This window comes from Gracilinanus agilis, chromosome 4 (assembly GCF_016433145.1).
Source record: "Gracilinanus agilis isolate LMUSP501 chromosome 4, AgileGrace, whole genome shotgun sequence".
Classification (NCBI taxonomy): Eukaryota; Metazoa; Chordata; class Mammalia; order Didelphimorphia; family Didelphidae; genus Gracilinanus; species Gracilinanus agilis.
In genome coordinates this window covers 202,620,475-202,626,513 of record NC_058133.1, presented here as the reverse complement: position 1 = coordinate 202,626,513, position 6,039 = coordinate 202,620,475, and the positions used below count along the sequence as shown (strand labels likewise).

The 6,039-nt window shown below is 38.0% G+C and overlaps 1 pseudogene; it reads left to right on the top strand.

Annotated features, from left to right (window-relative positions):
* Window positions 1–265: 265 nt before the first annotated feature.
* On the top strand, window positions 266–379 carry LOC123248124 (annotated as a pseudogene).
* Window positions 380–6,039: the final 5,660 nt, after the last annotated feature.

The window sequence follows — 6,039 nt, the reverse complement described above, 5'->3', positions numbered from 1 at the left end:
ATTGCATATAGAACAATAATATTCCATCATAATCATATACCACAATTTGTTCAGCCATTCCCCAGTTGATGAGCATCCTCTCAATTGCCAATTCTTTGCCATCCACAGAAACAACCACTATAAATAATTTTTGTACATATAGGTCCTTTCCCTCTCTCTTTGATCTCTTTGGGATACAGATCTAGTAGTGGTATTGCTGGTCTAAGGGTATATACAGTTTTATAGCTCTTTGAGCATAGTTCTGAATTATTCTCCAGAATGGTTGGTGCTTGCTTTGGCAGCACATATACTAAAACTGGAATGGTACAGAGAAGATTAGCATGGCCCCTGCTCAAGTATGACACGTAGAGTGGTTGGACTAGCTTAGTGGCAACTTCTTTAAGTCTAGACATGTCATTTATAGAGAGAATATCATCCATGCATGAGACTATCAAGTACTTAATAAATTTTTAAAAATTTAATTGAATGTGTTGAATTATTCACCAATCCTGCTGCTGTCAATGAAGGCTTTCATAAAGAAAACCCAAGGGAAGCCTTGAGTGTTACTTAAATCAGTGTCATTCAAAACCTGAGAATACCACTTGACACAGTATTGCTCCTAAGAGGTGGAACAGGCTGAAAATTGACATAGGTTCAAGAAAGATTTACATAAATTAATGAAACGTAGATCTACAATCAGTCAGTGATCCCTCAAGTATTTCTGAGTCTTTGATATGTGGCTAGCACTGTGCTCAGTGCTGTGGGATCCTAAAGCAAAGAACTTACAATAACTTATTCAGGGAAGCTTGGGATAACGTTGGTGGAGGTGGATAGGGGACATCCATAACCTAGAAGGTCTGAGTTGGAAAGTACCTTTGAGATCATATAGCCCCAACCACCTTCTTTATTTTACAAAAGAGAAATATGAGGCCAAAGGAAGAGAAATGCCCAAAGTTACACAGAATATTACCAAAACAAATATGTTGTTGGACCAACTTTGGTCTTCTGATTTCCAATTCTGGTGCTCCTTTTCTTTAGATCATGTTGACAGCCATTCTCATGCCATTCTTCTCTGTTACTCATGTTCCAAGTTGTATAGATCTTTCTTGGGTCCCAGACTTTGCTCAGGGTGGCTTCCTCCTTAATCTTTTTTTTTTTTATCAGTGATATATTTTATTTTATTTTTTTAATTTTTTAAACATTTATTAATATTCATTTTTAACATGGTTACATGATTCATGCTCCTACTTTCCCTTCACCCCCTGCATTCCCCCCACCCATGGCCAATGCACATTTCCACTAATTTTAACATGTGTCATTGATCAAGACCTATTTCCAAATTGTTGATACTTGCATTGGTGTGGTAGTTTCCAGTCTACATCCCCAATCATGTCCGCCTCAACCCATGTGTTCAAGCAGTTGTTTTTCTTATGTGTTTCTTCTCCTGCGGTCCTTCCTCTGAATGTGGGTAGCGTTCTTTTCCATAAATCCCTCAGAGCTGTCCTGTGTCATTGCATTGCCTCCTTAATCTTCATCTTACCTTTTGAGTTAGCCAGCTTGTGCAGTAAATAGAGCAATGAATTTGGAGCCAGGAAGACCGGAGTTCAAAACCAACCAAATCAAACAGTAGCTATGTGGTTTTGGACAAGTCACTGTCTGCCTCAGTTTCCTCTATTGTAAAATAAGAATAACAATAGCACCTACCTCCCAGGGTTATTAGGTGGATCAAATAGGAAAATATTTGTAAAGGGCTTGGCATAGTCTATAGCACATAGTAAGCTCTTAATAAATATTTGTTTCTTTCCCTCTTCTGTTCTGAGTCAGTATAAGGAGGATTGGCCAGTGAGGGGTCAGTCCTTAGAGCATGCACAGTCTTCTGACTGATGCATACTGACTGAGACTGTTGTAGAGGCTTTTTATATAAAGGTGTAATGAGGAGTATTGTTCCTCAGTTCAGAACTTCCACAGATATTCTGTGACTGCTTGATTCATATAGGCTTACTTCACGGTGAAGAGGGGCCTCATGCCTGACCAATGAGCAAGAACTAAGACTTGAATACAAAAGACTCCAAGGGAGAAATTCTCTCGCTTTTTCTTCCCACTTGCCCCAGGGTGTAAAGTTGAGTCTCAGAGCTTTAGAGTTATGAGAGAGAGAGAAAGAGAGAGAGAGAGACAGACAGACAGACAGACAGAGACAGAGACAGAAAGACAGAGAGACAGAGAGAAAGAGATAGAGACAGAGAGAGACAGAGTGAAAGAGACAGAGACAGACTGAGAGACACAGAGACAGAGAAAGAGACAGAGAGACAGAAAGAGATAAAGACAGAGACAGAGAGAGACAGAGTGAAAGAGACAGAGAGAGACAGAGTGAAAGAGACAGAGAGAGAGAGAGAGAGAGAGAGAGAGAGAGAGAGAGAGAGTGGTGAAGAGGGAGGAGGGTATGGGGGTGAAGTTCTTCTCTCTCCCATTGGACCAGCTGGTGAGCACATGGCCTCCTAGATAATCCCTTGTCTGACATAGTTGGCTCCTTTCTGTTTGTGGCTTCTTTCTTTTGTTACAAGACCTTGCATGCTTCAAAAGGTCAGAAAAGGCATTAGGATCACTATGCTGGGATCAGGATATGCTGTGTTCTGCTGTAGCTAATCATCTACCACAAGTTGAGCCCAAAGAAGTTCATTAGAACATTTGGGATGGAGATGTCTCTGGATTTGGGCTGCTCACATTTCCTTTGTAATCCTGTGATTCTATTTTGCTCTTCTCTCTCTAGGTACCAAAGTAGTAGAGGAGAAAGTCAGACCCACATTGGGGGAATAGGTTTGTGTTTCTGTCCTTGCTATATTTTTTTCAATAAATATCCCTTCGTAAAAGCTAATTAATGTACATTGGCTATTGTTGATATGAAGTAGTTCAGCACCTTCTTTCATGTGGGCATGCTATGCTGGCCAGCATCTCCCATGTCTCACAATTGATACTACAGTTCTTCAGAGATAGTTTGAGAGTTCTTCTTCTGCCCTCATGTGAGTGTTTGACCTGTGTGTGAATTTTCTATAAAAACAGTATTTTCAGTAAGCATGTGTTTGTACTACATGGCCAGTGGAGTTGCATATACTGCTCTCTGCAGTAGTATTTGAATGCTTTGCAGTTCAGCTCAAGAGGGAACACCAGTGTCTGGTACTTATCGTGCCAGGTGATCTTCAGAGTCTTCCTCAGAGAATTAGAAGCAGTTCAGTTTTCTGGCATGGTGCTAATAGACCAGAAGCTGAGCCTAGGATAACAGTGAAGTCCTGGGAAACAATCTGTTTGATCCAGTTGAGTAGTGGTTTGACCTGGCAGCCAAGACACCATGTACCGTTAGCAAAGGAATTACTCTCTTCATTGGCTATGCCACATTTAGAAGTGAATTTGGTAAGGCAAATGCTTCACAGAAAACTCTTTAAGGCTGAGGCTACTATCCCTGGGTACCAAGGGAAAATGTGCCCCAAGTTTGGGGGATGTGTTTCTGTTTCTATTTTTGCTCTATATTCTTAATAATTATCTTCTTATAAAAGCTAATTGATGTTAACTGGTTATTGTTGATATCAAGGATATAAGAACTGGTTAAAATGATCCAGGAATATTAACTATGATATTAAGGATATAATATCTGGGTCTGGCGACCGATATTGAGAACACACTGGATTAAGGGCTTGAGCCAGTAACATTAGAAGAAACTCCATAACTCTAGAAATCGCTTCTCCAAGTTTCTCTTGGAGACTTGATTTTTTCAGTGATAGTGGGAGTTGGAATAAGACTATCAAAGCCCATTTATATGATCTACATAAGAATCAGACATCTTTTCTCTCAGGTTTGTTCTATGGAATTTCAAATCCCTCCTAAGCCAAGGTATTCTCTGGAGACCATTTCTCTGCTATTCATTTCCTTTTTATTTCTGTTTAAAACCCATTGTTCTTAGCTGTTGGGGTGGAACCAAAGGAGAGAATAGTCAACAGCATGCCAAATTAAATCCTTGGTGGCAGTGTAGTACACTAAATTTAGAGTAATAGGACTTGAGTTTTTTAACTAAAATTTTTTTTCCTAGTCAATGCATACCCCATTCCTCTTTCTTATGTCCCCTTCCCAATTTAGGAAGAAAGAAAAACAAAATCCTAATCAAGAAAAACAAATTGCCACATTGTCAATGCCCAAAAAACATGACTTAATCTGCCCTCTGAGTCCATTATCTCTCTATTAGGAGATGAGTTTCCTAGAATCATGAATGGTTATCAATCAGAGTTCCTAAGTCTTTCAGAGTAATTTTTCTTTAAAATATTATTGTGACTGTATAAGCCATTGTCCTGATTCTGCTCACCTCATTGTGTATCAGTTTACATAGGCATTCAAAGGTTTCTTTGCAACTGCTATCTTCATTTCTTACAGCACGAGAGTGTGCTATCACATTTATTACCATATACGGTTAATCCATTCCCCAATTTGTGGGCACTCCCTTATTTTCTAAGTTCTTTTCTATACTTTCTTAGTGAGAATTTATTTTGCTTAAAACCAGTCTCTCACCTAATCTATCCTCCCTCTTATTTTTCCCTCTTCCTTCTCCTCTTTCCTTCTATTTTCTTGTTGAGTGAAATTTGTTTCTGAACCCAGGTGTCTGAGTATTCTTCCCTCTTTTGACCAGTTCAAATGAGATGAGATTTAAGTGTTACCTACTCTGCCTACCACGATCTACAGAATTCTATTTGTGCATCTCATTTATGCAAGATAATTTCCCCCCTTCCTGTCCTTTATCTTCCCCCCAACACTCCATATATTCCTCTTCCCTTCTTTTCCATCTTTCTTTTAGGATCATTAAAACATAACAGAACCAGCCCCATTGACTCTGTTTAAATAAGCAGATCCCTGATGATAATAAAATCCCAAGAGGACATATGCATCATCTCCTCATATCATACCTCATATCATACCTTTTTTAATACTTTAAATGTTTGCCTCTCTGTGTTTTCTTCATTTCTATATTTGCCATCCAAGATTGTCTTGTCAATGTCTGGAGGTTTTTTTTTTCATTTAAGATCTAATTTTCCCTCCTTTAAGATTATAGTCAGTTTTGCTAGGTAAGTTATTCTTGGTTGTAAGCCTAAATCTTTTACCTTCTGAAATGCCGTATTTTAAAGTCTGTACTCCTTTATTATGGTGTCTGTTAGATTTGTGTAATCTGGATTTGGCTTCTTCATGCTTGAGCTCTTTCTTTATAGTTACTGGTAGCATTATTTCTTTTAAGTTTGGAGATAATATTCTGAGGAATTTTTATTTTCAGACATCTTCCCAGAGGTAATCATCAGATTCTATTTCCACTTTCCCCCCTGGTTCCAGGAGAGGCAGTATTCCTTTATAATATTTTGAAATAAGATATCTATTTTTGGTCATGGATTTCAGGTTATCCAATAATTCTTCAGTCATCTTTCCTTGATTTGTTTCTTAGGTTAGTTGTTTTTTGCTATGAAACATCTTACATATTCTTTTTTTTTTTCTGTTGTGGTTTTTAAACTTTAACTTTTTCTTGTCTTATGGAGTTACTTCTTTTTGGTCTGTTCTAATTTTCAAGGAGTTTGTTGCTTGAGTAAGGTTTTATATGTGTTATGCTAAGCTATTGATTTCTTTTCTAATTTTTTATCCTATAGGCCTTATTTCTTTTTCTTTTTCCCTTAACATCCTTATTTAATATATAAAAACATTTTAAAACTCTTTAAAAAACCTTTCCTCATCTTTTCCAAGACTCCTAGTTGTACTTACATCCAAGCTATATTTTCCTTTGAGGTTTTGCTTATAGATATTATAAAATCTATGTTTATTTCTTGACCACACGAGCCTTTTTTGTTTGCACATTCATTAGGTCTCCTTTCTGACTTTGGACTTTATGTTAGGATTAGACCGAGGAATTCTAGAGGGAATGTTTGGTCCTGCTGTGGCTTTCTTGGGGCTATTAGTATTGTATTTTTCTAGGATATCAGAGACAGTTCAAGCTGGAAACCCACAAACATTTAGTGTCCCCAAAGGGGTCTTATCTAGGGC